Here is a 15,540-nt window from a genome sequence, read left to right on the forward strand (position 1 = left end):
AACAAATGCTGTTGCCTAGCAGACCGAGAGGGCGGAGCCACTAACAAATACACACACACACAGGCTCACAACGACATTGTGACATCATATGGTACCAGCTAACGTTCTAGGGTACCTCTTAGCCAATAGCGATGGCAGATTTAAATTCAAATGCAGAGCAGAGTTTTTACCTGACGACGGCACAACACTGACAGTTTGAGGCAGAAAATTAACATTTTAACTAAAATGCACTAAGGTGCTAAACTATTGACTACACATGTCTGCAGCACGATTAGACACGCATTTATATAGTTTATCAGAAAAAAAAGTTGATTTGGGGGTGACTTGCTCTTTAAAGTAATCATGAGTTCACTCACTCTTTGTTTTAACCACTTATTCACCAGTCAGGCTGAGGTCTCCCTGGACATGTCTTCTGGCTCAGCTCTCTCTTCACCACCACGGACCGGCACAACGCCCGCATCGCTGTGGATGCAGCACCTGTTGACCTCATCGCTCCGTCTATCCCTCACTCATGGAAACCCCCACATACTTAAACTCCTCCTCTTGAGGCAGGACCTCATCCCTGACCTGGATTCCACATTTTTCTAAAAGCTGAGATCTTCTCCTCCTGGATTAACCCCTCGTGGAGCTGAGGATTGTTCTTCCTCTGTATTTTAATGTTTGACCAGCATCAGCACTCTCATCAGAGGCGTGCTGGGGACTCATCCAAGGTTTTCATTCCAATAATCCTTTCATAAATCAAGTAAAAACGGAGGAGTGTGGAAGACGGAGCTTGTTTAAGTCCTTCTGACAGACAAACTCTAAATCCATGGATTATCACACCTTTTTCTGTCAGGAAGTTGGGAATATGTAATGTTCTAACTCATGTGGGATATTAGTATCAGCGTAGCATCTGACCCACATTTACAGATCTCTTTTATCTTGCTGACAAACCTCTCTGACCTCTCCTGTTTCTGTAAAACCGATCAGCTGGGCTGAAAGATCTTTTGTGACAGCAGTAAATAACCGAGGTGGAAGGCTGTTCACCTGTCTGCTGCTCTGTGTGCTTACCTGTACTACCTTCATACATGTGCACACAGCTTGGTGCTTTTTGTTTCTGAGATTGCACACTTTAATACACTTGAGACCATCTGTGTGTGAAATTAGCATGAACAGCTATTAGCTTGTCTTCAGCTCTGCAGACAAGTCATGCGGCATAACGACGAGTGGCCGAGTCTTCCCGTTGACTTTCATAAGCCAACACTAAACCTCGACTGGATGAGTCGACACGTCTTGTCCTTGAGTTTGGTTTGATTTCGGCCATGGCTTGGGAGCCAGTTTAGTAAAAACCAGGACAGAACTGATCCTTATACACGTCCGAAGGTGTTTTACCTGCTGCTGCTGCTGCTGGTTCCCGTCTGGTTCGGTTACACAATCCTTTATTTGCGGAGCTGTTTGCTCTGCTGCCGGAGTGGTGGGGAGCTTCGTCAGCCCTGGGCCACAATCAGCACTTTCTAGCAGGAGTGAGGCATTAGGACCACCGCGCTACAGCGGCTCCGCTGATTACAGCACTTTCTTATTTACGGGACGGGGCGGCCTGTTACACCCACTGCCCTTCTGCTGCTGCCTCCGTTACCCTCCATCGACCCCTTCTTCCTACAGTTACCCCCTCCTTCTCGCTTTGCCTGCTAACAAGCTCACATAGTGATGGAGCCTGTTTGGTAGAGAAGAACGTTTGTAGTCAGATGTTCACACGAACACGAATGCTTTGGTTTCTCCTGATTTTATATTTTCTTTCTGTACTCCGTCACAACTCAGTCTCTCATACAAACACATACTGTGATGGGGGGGAGAGTATCACAAATGAGGTTCTTTTAATTGAAATGAAAAGAAGGAAATTATCTTTTATATAGCACCTCTCAGATAAGTCATGAGGCGCTTCACAAAAAAGTATAAAAAAGATTTCAAATAATTTTAAAAATAATTTTAAGTGAGAAAAACATTAAAATTGTGATTAAAAATAATAATGTAAGTAAAGGGAGAAAGAAAACGAGCAGGAAAGATGGAAATGATTGGATCACGGGGAAGTCGGAATAAGTAGAAAGAGCCAGCTTGAAGAAATGTCCGTTTGATCAAGATTATTTGTGAATTTTAAAACTCATTAGTTACATTTCAGTCGGACCGGTTCTCCGTGTTCAAACCGTCCTAGAAGAAAAATAAATGGCTGTACCTAAGGGTGTGTCCAAATCCGGGGACTGCATCTTTTCATGTACGCATTTAAGGCTGATGACATCATAGCGAAGCGGCAAGGCTGTTCAAATTCAAAAGGCATCCTTGTTTTCCCAGAAGTTCAGGGACGGGTCTGGTGGTTGACTCAGGCTGGCTTTTCATCACCACCCTCTCCTTATTCCTCCTTTCCACTGATTTCCCCCATTCCTATTCACTTTCTCTTGATTAATCTATTCATTAATCACAATTATTTATTTTTGTCCTTTTAAACCTTTTTTAATCATTTATTTGAAATATTTTTTATATTTAAAATGTTTTGTTTCTGTGATTTTTGTCTTGAGAGGTGCTTAAAAGATAATTTTCTAGGATTGTATCCGGGATTCTTTGCGGGTCAAACAGAAACATTGAAAAGCTTGAAGCGGCTGTGTTTTTGTTTTGAAATAAAATGACTGACGGAAACATTTGTAAAATGCTCGTAAACCAGCTTGTATAGCGGGTTTGTGTTTTGGCGTTTAGATATTACTTTTTTCTTTAATGCTGTTAAGGTTGCTAGGCAACAGAGATGACTCGATCGTCTGAATTCACAGCTCCTCACTTCCGGTCTCAGTGTTCAAGGAAGGACATGGACTACGTGGACCAGGTCGGGTCCTTACGAGAATGCTACTCCTGAATTTAGACAAAGCCTAATAGCAATGCTAACGTCTTTCTGCGACTAACCGTAGATTAAACCACCAACCTACTGTTAAGTGAACCAAGTTCAATTTAACTCAAGTTTATTTATAAAGCGCCAAATCACGACAAGAGTCGTCTCAAGGCACTTCACATAATAAACATTCCAGTTCAGGTCAGTTCATTAAGCCAATCAGAAATAATGTTTCCTATATAAGGACTAGGGTTGTCACAGTGTGAAAATGTAACCTCACGGTTATTGTGACCAAAATTACCACGGTTTTCGGTATTATCGCGGTATTTTTTTTAAACGCGCTACATTTTCACACAATTAAATAAACCCTGTATATCAGGAAATATTGTCCTCAGTTTGTGTCTAAATTTAGCCTAAAATGTGTTATTTTGTAATTATGTTGTTTATTTGTTTACATTTTTCCCCTTTAGTCTTTAAAATACCAATATTTGCCCATAACTTCTTATTTTTTGTCTGTTTGATGTCATCATTGTAAAAGTATTAGACCAGTTGATACTCAGTACTCAAGTAGCCTTCTAATCAGATACTTTTTTACCCTTACTTGAGTAGTAAACCCTATATCAGGAAAATATCGTCCTCGGTTTGTGTCCTTCCAGTGAGCTTTGCAGATGTGGGAAAATGTCATCAGGCAGTAATCATTGTTAAATTCATAATTATTCTCGGAGAGAGAACAACTCTATCTGCCCCTGGGAGCCCCGTAATGCATAGCGTCATTTCAACATGGGGGTGTCCGCGACACGGTTTATATGCAGGTAGCGGCGCTGCGGCTGCTTTATATAGCCACTCGTTGCATTCTCCTTCAACCCAAATCCTCGGATCACGCATTTTAGCTAAAACGCTAACGTTAACTTGCCTTGCGTTGACTGTAGAGTTGTGGGTGATGGTCACGCAGATGTGTCGTGAGATTTGAAGCGTTGCTGCCTTTCACAGACACTTTTTCTGCACGTGCTGCAAACAGGATAGCCGTCTTCTATCAGCTGTCCCTCGGCATTCTTCAAATATCCAAAAGATGCCCGTACTTCCCACTTTGTCTTCTTTGAGGGATAATAAATGTCCTGAGCGCTGCCGTCTCCTCCTTAGGCCATTATTTCAGCTTTAGCTTCAAGAAAGTTTTGGTTGTAAACAACAAAGTGCGCATGTGCCGCCGGCAACTTCAGCAGATGATACGGTGGCTGGTAAGGGCCACCGCGCCTACACCGCAGCCACGCTAATCCACCGAGATAATATATGTTTTTTAAAAACAAGACGGTTATTGTTATTGTCAACTTTTTTACCGGGGTTTACCGCTACACCGGTTTCCATGACAACCCTTATAAGGAACCCAGCAAAGTGCATCGAGTAACTGACTAGTGTCAGAGTCTTTACAGCAATCCTCATACTAAGCAAGCATGCTGTGACAGTAGAGAGGAAAACTCCCTTTTAACAGGAAGAAACCTCCAGAGGATCCTGGCTCAGTATAAGCAGCCATCCTCCACGACTCACTGGGGATGGAGAAGACAGAGCAGACACACACACACACACACACACACACACACACACACACACACACACACACACACACACACACACACACACACACACACACACACACACACACTTACACACACACACTTACACACACACACACACACACACACACACACACACACACACACAAGTAAACGCACCCTTCTTTTTATGAACACACACTAAAATGATCAGTTTCAGAGTGTGTCCCATCTAAAACGGTCTGGGTGGAAACATGTTATCTCTCCTACATCCTTTTGATTAGATGGAACATGAGAATTCATCTTGGTTGATCATCAACATGTTCATGTGAACCACCCACCCCCCACCACTGTTTATCACCTGGACCTTGGCCTCACCTCCATCACTGAGCTTCTGGTGTAATTCTGTCTGGAATCTGACCACTTATCCAGACAGACTCAGTAAAGATCATTCAGATCTGTTGGTTTCTTGGCACACGCTCAGAATTAATCCATAGTGAAAGGCTGGGATTTAGAAAAAATCAGAGTTTATTCAATTTCAAATTCACTTATTTATAAAGCAGCTTCTACCACCTCAGTGACGGCCCACGGTGCAGAACAGGACATAAAACCAGAGTAATAAAAACAACATGTTGAAAAAACATCAGTAAAAAGAAAAAATGACAAATGAAAGCTAGTATAGATGGTGCGATACAAATGATAAAAATACAAAAGCTAGTGTCAGTGTTAGGAGGTAGCTAGCTGATAAAAGTGGGTTTAAGGCGTGATTTAAAATCCTGAAGAGAAGGCGCTTGCTTCACTGCCAGGGGGAGCTCGTTCCACGGTGTAGGGGCCATTGCTGAGAAGGCCCTGTCCCCCATTGCTCTGAGTTTGGAGCGGGGAACCTCCAGCGACTCCTGCTCAGCAGAGCGAAGGGCACACCACTGCAGCAGTTCAGCCAGATATAGGGGAGAGATGCCCCGCAGAATCCTGAAAACATGGAGCAACGTCGTAATTCTGGCCCGATGAAACACTGGCAGCCAGTGCAGAGAAGCCAGCACTGGCGTTATGTGGTCCCTCCTTCTTGTACCGGCAGCAGAGTTCTGGACTAGCTGGAGCCGTGAAGGTGCTGCCTGACTCAGCCCAGCAAACAACAAATTACTATAGTCAAGGCGGGACGTGATAAAAGCATGGACCACCGTTTCCAGATGGACTGTTGACAAGAGAGGCCGTCTAAGATTAAAAAAGCATGCCCACACAACCGCTGTGCCTCAAATGTAAGGGCTGCATCAATTTTCACCCGCAGGTTGGTGACCGCAGTCTTCTCAGTTTAAGCCAGGGCAGCAAGCTCAACCTCAGCACCTGCTCTAGCTCTTTCACCAGGAGAAGCCACATCGTTGCCTCAGGGTGAGGAACACCTAACTGTGCCGGAGTTTCTACCATCTAGTTGATGATCTCCCATGAAGCTGAAGGATTAGGACAGGGGTGTCAAACTCAAACTCACACGGGGCCGAAATGAAACTCTGGGACGGAGTCGAGGGCCAAACTTAATATTTTTTGAAAAAGTGACGCAAATTTGCACATTTTCTTTATCAACATTTATGCAATTTTGAACCTTTAAATTTGGAAACAAACATATTTCTGCATTAACACTGAATGTGGAATAACCAAATGACACACGAGCAAGTCAGTTTTAAATAAAAGGCATCAGTGGTATTCATTACTTGTGGTATAATCAGCATTTTTTAAATCTATTCAGGATTTATGTTTTCTTGTTTATTCATTTTTCTTATTTTTTATTCTCCTTTTTTCTCCTGTAATACGTGTCATCGCTGCTGTGACGTCTAGCTTTCCCCACTGAGGAACAATAAAGGGATTTTCTATTCTATTCATCTATCTGCAGCCTTTCCACTTCCTGTTTACTGTAGGTTAAATCTTTTCTCACGGGCCAACAACAAAATAAAAATATCATTTTATCTTAAATGAAAATGCAACATCTCACCTGTTAACTTTCATGTTTTGGAGCAGAAAAAGAGCATAAAACCAACATATTTAAAGCTCAGTTTGCTCCACTGGTTTACTGTGATGCTCACCTGTTCCAGCCAGATACCTGCATCATGGGGTTGATCTGAGCTGAGGAGGAGACTCCTGTTGTTTTGTTCATCTTCATCATAATAATGACAACATTAGATGACAACAGGAGCTCACATAGGTTTGTGCTGATGAACATGTCTGAGCAGCTTGACCACATTGTTGTGTGTCGGGGAGGAAACACGACAGCAACCACAGAGTCGTGCTGGTCTGAGCGTGTCGCTGCTCGCTGGAGTTACATCAGCTCTGTCTGGACGTTAGTTTGAAAACTTTCTCTTTCAGTCGTGAACACATTACTGAGCGGTTAGAATCTCCGTTTCTGGACTTCAACGTCAGAAAACAGCTGAGTGAACTCGGCGCTGAGTGAGAGGAGTGTAGTTTGTCCGAGACAGCGGAGCTGCAGACACCCGAGGACCCCTGACTGCCTCGGCGCTGAAAAAACACAAAGGAGGGGGCATGTCTGCTCCGCGCTGGCGCCGCAAAGCATCATGGGAGTTGTAGTCTTTGTGGTAAAATCAGCCTGCGGGCCAGTTTTAATATATTTTTGATATTTATCTCGCGGGCCACATAAAAATGCTCCGCGGGCCGCATCTGGCCCGCGGGCCTTGACTCTGACATATGTGGATTAGGAGGTGTACTTCCTCCTTCTTTGTAACACCACAGCATGATGCTACCACCTCCATGCTTGACAACTGGTGCAGCGTTCTTAGCTCCTCACCTTGACTCCTCCAAACAAATCAGCCATTGAGGACAAATGTTTCAGTCTTGTTTTCCAGAAGGCCTTTCACCAGTTTCCAGATTGTTGATGGTCCTTGAACTGTTCATTTCATATGATTTTTTTGGTCAATCTAAAAACAAATAAATGCTTTAGTTCTGCAGAGAAAGACCCGCCTCAGTCGGCCAGGAGCTTCTAAATCCTAAAATCGATATGACATTCATGCCTTTGTTTCTAACTGTGAATCCAGCCAGTTTTCTCTGCTTCTCAAACTGAGTCGTGGTTTTATGGCGAGTCTCTGCATTCTCCTCTAAAACAACCGCTCTGAAATAGTAACAGATGCGTCCCAGTTCCATAATAAAAGTCTGCCATATGTCCTACATAGTTCACACTCTCCTCTATATTTTTATTTCACGTGTTGAAAGCGTCTTTTCTTTTTTTCCACCACTCCAGTTCTCTGTTTTGAGAAATTTGCAGAACTGCACAAACAACCTGCTAACTAAGCTTTCGCTACGCCTGCAAACCCCTAACGTGATCTGTCAGCTCGCTGGGGTGTGACACGTCATCTGCAGGTGGCGTCTGCTAATAAAAGTCAAGAGGAGGTCTTTAGAAAAAGTCCTTGTTTAATAATGTAATACTATTTAAACAAACTGGTATTTTAATCCTTTTTTTGCAGAAAGGGAACGAGGGAATAAATGTTAGCTTGTTCAGCTAAGCTGTGACACATCTACTAGACGTTTGGCATTGATGATGAGGAGGAAGAGGGAGAGACTCATGATAAGCAGTCGTTGAGCCAACAGGGTTTCGCTGATCCAGAACCGACGCCATTATCTCTGAGCGCAAACCAAGATTGTGGAATAGATTCAGCTGGGTTGTTGCGCTCCCGGAGATTGACCCTCTCTGCTCTCATTTACTGACAAGTAATAATTTGAGTTGTTCCACTGGACCGTGTGCCAACAGGATTTCAGCACAAGTACTTAGTTCCTCACAACATCTGGAGATAGAGGACAGGCAAAAGAAAATAGTTTCTTCGTGGTTTTAAAAGCAGGTTTGCAGAGAAACCATTTTTTACTCATTATTTTTTAAAATGATCACTCTGAGTTTAACGTGCAGGTTGAACATGAAAATAGTCTTCTACCCCTATTTCCTGCATTAGCTTCTGGTAGAAAATAGATGGTGAAACGCCGGGTGCAGAAAATCCTGACAGAGAACGTCTCAGCTAGTAGAAGCTAACCGTTAGCATTAGCAACTCCACCACTCATCCAGGCTTGTGTTCTTTGTGGAGATGAAACATCAACGTTGCAGAGCAACAGTGGTAGAGTCGCGTTAGTCAGAGAAGAGAAGAAGAAGAAGAAGAAAGTATCATTTCTATAGCGCCTCTCAAGATAAAAATCACGAGGGGCTTCACTAAAAAAAAAAGTAAAAATATAAAAGAGCATTTAGAAAATGTTTAGAAATATATTTAAAATGAGCAAAAATAGGCAATTGGGATTTAAAAGAAAAAAATGTTATGAAAGAGAGAGAGTGAACAGGAAAGAGGGAAATCAGTGGATCCTGAGGAAGGTGGAATAGGTGGGGAGAGCAGAATAAAGAGAGAGAGGTGAAGAAGGTCATACAAAAGCCAGCTTGAACAGGTGAGTCTTCAGCTGCTTTTTAAAGGAGACCACTGAGTCCACTGATCTCAGGCTCAGGGGGAGAGAGGTCCAGAGTCTGGGGGCCACAGCAGCAGATGATCTGTCACCTTTGACCTTTAGCCTGGTGCTGCACTATCGCGTCATACCCCTGTCAAAACCCGTGCACGCGCATTGGGTCCACAGCGCGCGTGTGAACGGGACTCGCGAGCGAAAATATACATGGCAGCGCACGTGTGAACGGGACTCGCGAGCGGAAATATACATGGCGAGAGGTCATTTGTGCACTGAGAGGGAGCAAACTGTGTCTGTGAGCGCACAAGGATGTGCACAAGTGACAAACCTGCGTGCGCGCGTTGTCAACGAGCACACGGCAGAGGAAAACGTGCGCGCGCGGCAGCCTCTGTGCGCGCTCGGCAGCCTCTCTGCGCGCTCGGTTTCTGACTCCTGCTCGCTCGGCTGTAAGGGTTTTGGCACTCTGGAGGCGTGGCCTGTGGCAGATCTCCTCTGTCCTCTGATTGGTTAGTGTATCCCGCACTTTACTCTCTACCTATCTATATAAAAAAGTCTACTAGTCAAGTAGTTGCTGGCATAGCTCAGTTGGAAGAGCGGGTGACTCTCACCCCGGAGGATCCAGGTTCGAGGCCGGGCAAGGAAAATGTAGTAGATGTCATGCTAATTTTTCTTAATTTCAGGTATTTTACAGTTGTGACCGTTCAACTGTCATTAAACGTCCGAATGTTTGCTGGGCAGTGTTTTAAAAAGTGCACATAAGCTAGATGGTTTTAACCATATAAAATTACATTTTTTGTGATACTGGAAAAATACATACTGAAATAAAACTACTGACTGAAAACTTTATGACTGTGGTTGTACAATATATGACTCACTAATACACTGCAAACTCCCTTAGAGTGGGGCTTCCAGAGAGAGAGAGAGAGAGAGAGAGAGAGAGAGAGAGAGAGAGAGAGAGAGAGAGAGAGAGAGAGAGAGAGAGAGAGAGAGAGAGAGAGAGAGAGAGAGAGAGAGAGAGAGACAGAGAAAAGTTCTTGCCTCATTAATGAATTGTTTATTTTTTTCAGTATTTAATTGACAAATTATCCTTTCAAATAATTAATTGATGAGTTACATAATTGTCCATTTAGAATTGTTGAATGGACTGAGTCAAGTTTGGTGCACTTTATATATTTCAAAACATGTTTTTTTTTTAAATTTTAATGATGCATATAAATAATTTAAATGTTAATTTAATGAAATATTTCTATTTTTTCATTACCTCACCCTTGTTTTGACAAAAACGGGACCTTGCTGGATAATATCATGGAGAAACTATTTGTTCACAGTACATGGCTCAGTGAGGATCTGTGTACCGAAGGAGGAGATACTCAGAAATCTGTCTGCAGATTGTTACAACCCAGGCTGGAAGTGGTGGGCTGTAATAAGAAAGGAGACCAAACAGAGGAGTGGGGGTTCAACAACTGATTTATTTAACAAAAGTAAGGATTTACTAAAGCAAGTTAGTGAACAGAAAATGGCCAGTGAGGACTCTCCACCACACAGGAGAGACCCAGTGAAAGCAGAAAAACAGTAGGCTTTGTAGGCAGCACCACACCCTGAGCCCAGGTGCCTCCAAGGCTGCTTAACCAGCTGCCTACAACAGAAGAAAAACACAATTAAACACAAATGAAAACCCAATGAGACGGTGGGGGCATCACAACACGTTCAGGACTACCCAAACACCAGTAAATCTTGACTGCACTGATCTGAGGTGTCAATGGCCATATTCCCCTCTCTTCCAGAGTCATATATTTTCCTCAAGTTCAACTGCACTCTGAAGAGGCTCATTTGGATTGTGCCACATAGGCCAGTGACCTTTGTCTCAGCACTGTATGCTGGAACTATCAGCGACCAACCTGGGAATCTGGTGTGTTGAAAATGCTACAACTAGAGATGGTCATCTTGGTAGACAGGGGTTTCTGCATTGATGACATTGTGCCCTGCAAAGTGTACAGGCCAGCTTTCCTTTCTGGCAAACCTCAAATGTCTGCATGTAAAGTTATAGAAACAGAAGCCATAACATCTCTGAGTGCATGTGGAGCGCTCCATTCATCTGGTCCAAGAACACAAGCATTTTGATTGTTATTCCCCTCCTTGCATTTGTAAACAATCAGCTATATGCTGTGGTTTTTCTCCTTACCAACTTTTAAAATAGCCCACTAGTGAAGGCCTGGGCAAAGAAGCCTGATGTCTGAGAACCTCAACATATGTACGGCAACCACACTGTATATTTACACACTTTCATAAAGAAACTGCATATCAAGCTTTTATTCAGATGACCTTCAACAGTGCTGCACCCTGCTGAGGGACATCCGAGTAAAACCTTGAGATGGCCATTTTCTGTTCACTAACTTGCTTTAGTAAATCCTTACTTTTGTTAAATAAATCAGTTGTTGAACCCCCACTCCTCTGTTTGGTCTCCTTTCTTATTACAGCCCGCCACTTCCAGTCTGGGTTGTAACAATCTGCAGACAGATTTCTGAGTATCTCCTCATTTGGTACACAGATCCTCACTGAGCCATGTACTGTGAACAAATAGTTTCTCCATGATATTATCCAGCAAGGTCCCGTTTTTGTCAAAACAAGGGTGAGGTAATGAAAAAATAGAAATATTTCATTAAATTAACATTTAAATTATTTATATGCATCATTAAAATAAAAAAAAAAACATGTTTTGAAATATATAAAGTGCACCAAACTTGACTCAGTCCATTCAACAATTCTAAATGGACAATTATGTAACTCATCAATTAATTATTTGAAAGGATAATTTGTCAATTAAATACTGAAAAAAATAAACAATTCATTAATGAGGCAAGAACTTTTCTCTCTCTGTCTCTCTCTCTGTCTCTCTCTCTCTCTCTCTCTCTCTCTCTCTCTCTCTCTCTCTCTCTGGAAGCCCCACTCTAAGGGAGTTTGCAGTGTATTAGTGAGTCATATATTGTACAACCACAGTCATAAAGTTTTCAATCAGTAGTTTTATTTCAGTATGTATTTTTCCAGTATCACAAAAAATGTAATTTTATATGGTTAAAACCATCTAGCTTATGTGCACTTTTTAAAACACTGCCCAGCAAACATTCGGACGTTTAATGACAGTTGAACGGTCACAACTGTAAAATACCTGAAATTAAGAAAAATTAACATGACATCTACTGCATTTTCCTTGCCCGGCCTCGAACCTGGATCCTCCGGGGCGAGAGTCACCCGCTCTTACAACTGAGCTATGCCAGCGACTACTTGACTAGCAGACTTTTTTATATAGATAGGTAGAGGGTAAAGTGCGGGGTACACTAACCAATCAGAGGACAGAGAAGATCTGCCACAGGCCACGCCTCCAGAGTGCCAAAACCCTTACAGCCGAGCGAGCAGGAGTCAGAAACCGAGCGCGCAGAGAGGCTGCCGAGCGCGCACAGAGGCTGCCGCGCGCGCACGTTTTCCTCTGCCGTGTGCTCGTTGACCACGCGCGCACGCAGGTTTGTCACTTGTGCACATCCTTGTGCGCTCACAGACACAGTTTGCTCCCTCTCAGTGCACAAATGACCTCTCGCCATGTATATTTCCGCTCGCGAGTCCCGTTCACACGCGCGCTGTGGACCCAATGCGCGTGCACGGGTTGTGGCACGCTTTAAACGCCATACTGCACAACCAGTAGGCTTTGATCACTGGACCTCAGGGACCTGCTGGGGGTGTAGGGACTAAGAAGATCACCAATGTAAGATGGTGCTTGTCCATGTAAGGCCCTATAGACCAGAACCAGGATCTTGAAATGAACCCTGAAGTTGACTGGCAGCCAGTGAAGCTGGAGGAGAAGCGGGGTGATGTGGGTGTGTTTGGAGGACTTGGTCAGAAGCCGAGCACAGGCGTTCTGAACCACCTGTAGACGGTTCAGGGAGGTTCTGCTCAGACACGTGAAAAGAGAGTTACAGTAGTCTAAGCGTGAGGAGATGAAGGTGTGGAGAACTGTCTCAAGTTCAGAGCGGGACAGGATGGGACTCAGCTTAGCAACGTTCCTGAGATGGAAGAAGGAAGAGCGAACAAGAGAACTGACATGAGAATCCAGGGTGAGAGCTGGGTCAAAGGTCACACCAAGATTCCTTACAGAAGGTTTGGTGTGGGAAGCAAGCTGACCAAGAGAGTCTCTGACTTTGGGAACCAGCTTGTCTGGGGCACAGATGAGGATCTCAGTCTTATCTTCATTCAGCTGAAGAAAGCTCCCACCATCCAGGTTTTGATAGAGTCTAAGCAGGTGTGTAACAGCTGCAGCTTAGACATCTCATGGGGCTTAAAGGAGATGTACAGTTGGATGTCATCTGCATAAAGATGGTAGGAGATTCCTTTGAAGGAGCTCAGGATGTGCTGAAGAGGAAGCAGATAGAGGAGGAAGAGCAGAGGCCCCAGCACAGAACCTTGTGGGACACCATTGGTAAGAGAGGTGGTGGAGGACCTAAACTTGGAGACGGCCACAGAAAAGGAGCGCTCAGAGAGATAAGAGGAGAACCACTCCAGAGCAGATCCTGATAGGCCTACCCAGTCTCTCAGCCTCTCCAGTAGCAGGTGATGGTCAACAGTGTCAAAGGCTGCAGTCAGGTCCAGCAGGACCAGAACAGAACAGTCCCCTGCATCACTGTGGGTCAGAAGGTCATTAGAGACCCTAAGAAGAGCTGTTTCAGTAGAATGAGCTCTACGAAAACCTGACTGGAAGCTATCATAGATGTTATGTTCATCAAGAGCAGCTGTGAGTTGTTTAGCCACAACCTTTTCCAAGATCTTGGAGATGAACGGAAGTTTAGAGATGGGTCTGAAGCTGCTATGGAGAGAGGGGTCGAGACTCGGTTTTTTAAAGAGCAAGTCACCCCCTACCAGATTCTAACTCCACTCCCACTTCATGTTTGAAAAATGCAACAAATGCTGTTTCCTGGCAGACCAAGAGGGCGGAGCTGCTAACAAATACACACACACAGGCTCACGACAGCATTGTGACATCATAATGTACCAGATGACATCATACTATACCTCTTAGCCAATAGCGGTGGCAGATTTAAATTAGAATACAGTGGAGAGTTTTTACCTGACAACGGCACAACTATGCCAGTTTTAGGCAGAATATTTAAATTTTAACTAAGATGCACTGAAGTGCCAAATTATTGACGACACGTGTCTGCAGCACGATTAGACACTCGTTTATTTAGTTTATCAGCAAAAAAAAAGTTTATTTGGGGGTGACTTGCTCTTTAAGAAGCAGGTGGATTACTGCGTTCTTAAAGTAAGCAGGGACCTGACCAGAGACCAGAGAAGCATTAATTATAGAGAGCACGCTGGGACAGATGGACTGAAAAGCACTTTTAAACAAAGATGAGGGTAAGATGTGGAGGGGGCATGCAGAGGTCTTCATAGAGTTAACTAGTTTGGTTAACTCAGGCAAAGAAACAGGAGCAAAGCTATCTAGGATGATGGGCCTGGTTGGAGTCGGGAGAGGCGGCGATAAGGCTGAAGGAGAGATGCTAGATCTAACCTTATTGGCTTTGTCCACAAAGAAAGACAGAAAGTTCTCACAGTCCAGAGATGTCCAAGTATCGGCAAATAAGACTCCAGATCCTTCCTTGTTCTGCCACTTTCCCCTCCAGCTGATTTCTACGTGCTGAAAAAGGCGCACCAGAGCTTTTTTTCCCCAGAGAACGACTTACTACTCTCCTACTAGAGACTTCCGCAGATGTGTTAGAAATATGAGTTATGCTGACCTTCATTAGATGGGATGGAAAGATGTTTATATGGAAACCTTTTCCTATAAACATTTTTGGACGTAGTGGTAGAATTTAAGTTACAAATAAAAGTAGAGGAGTGGTTGCTGAAAGTGAGACTGGACAATGTGGACTAAAGCAAAAACTGATGTCCTCCTCTTGGACGATAGATCCGGTGTTTAGCTGCCTGCTACCTGTGTCCCTGCTGCTGATCAACACTGGGCCTGCTGGAGAAGTTTCCAGATGATGGGAGGCGGTGTGAGCCATGATCCGTTAGCAAGCAGCAGAATCTTAACGGGTATTTAGATGGAGATTGCTGACAGTTGGCAGTCTGGGTAGTTTAGGATAAACAACTATGGGTACGTTTACCCACCTTCAGTCAGCAGGAGCAGGCTGACGTGGACGCATTTACTGGACCTGCTTTAGCGATCCGACATCAAACAAATGACTTGTTTCTGGCATCTGCATCGACTGAAGCAGGTCTTTGTGCTCACACATTCCCAGCCTCTCCAGAGAGCTGCTGATATTGTCCAGACATGGATTATTTTTAGTCTAACAGTAGAGGGTCGTGTTAGTGTTGGTCGGCGGCTCCAAAGGATTGGTCATTAGGAGCTTCACCCTGGTCTCTTTGATTTCTCCAGACTAGCAGACACATGAGGGCATCGATCTCTGAGGGGATTGCACTTATAAACGTTATCAGAGAGCAATGAGGCACAGCTAGCAGCAATCCTGGCAAGAAGTGTGTGTGTGTGTGTGTGTGTGTGTGTGTGTGTGTGTGTGTGTGTGTGTGTGTGTGTGTGTGTGTGTGTGTGTGTGTGTGTGTGTGTGTGTGTGTGTGTGTGTGTGTGTGTGTGTGTGTGTGTGTGTGTGTGTGTGTGTGTGTGTGTGTGTGTGTGTTGGTGGGGGGTGCAGTCTTCTCTCAGTTATC

General features: G+C 44.1%; 1 protein-coding gene across 3 annotated transcripts in view; it reads left to right on the forward strand.

Annotated features, from left to right (window-relative positions):
* The window catches only part of whrna (whirlin a), a 267,355-nt gene that overhangs the window by 116,030 nt on the left and 135,785 nt on the right, over window positions 1–15,540 (forward strand). The gene's annotated exons all lie outside the window — the stretch shown is intronic.

This window comes from Nothobranchius furzeri, chromosome 6 (genome assembly GCF_043380555.1).
Source record: "Nothobranchius furzeri strain GRZ-AD chromosome 6, NfurGRZ-RIMD1, whole genome shotgun sequence".
NCBI lineage: Eukaryota > Metazoa > Chordata > Actinopteri > Cyprinodontiformes > Nothobranchiidae > Nothobranchius > Nothobranchius furzeri.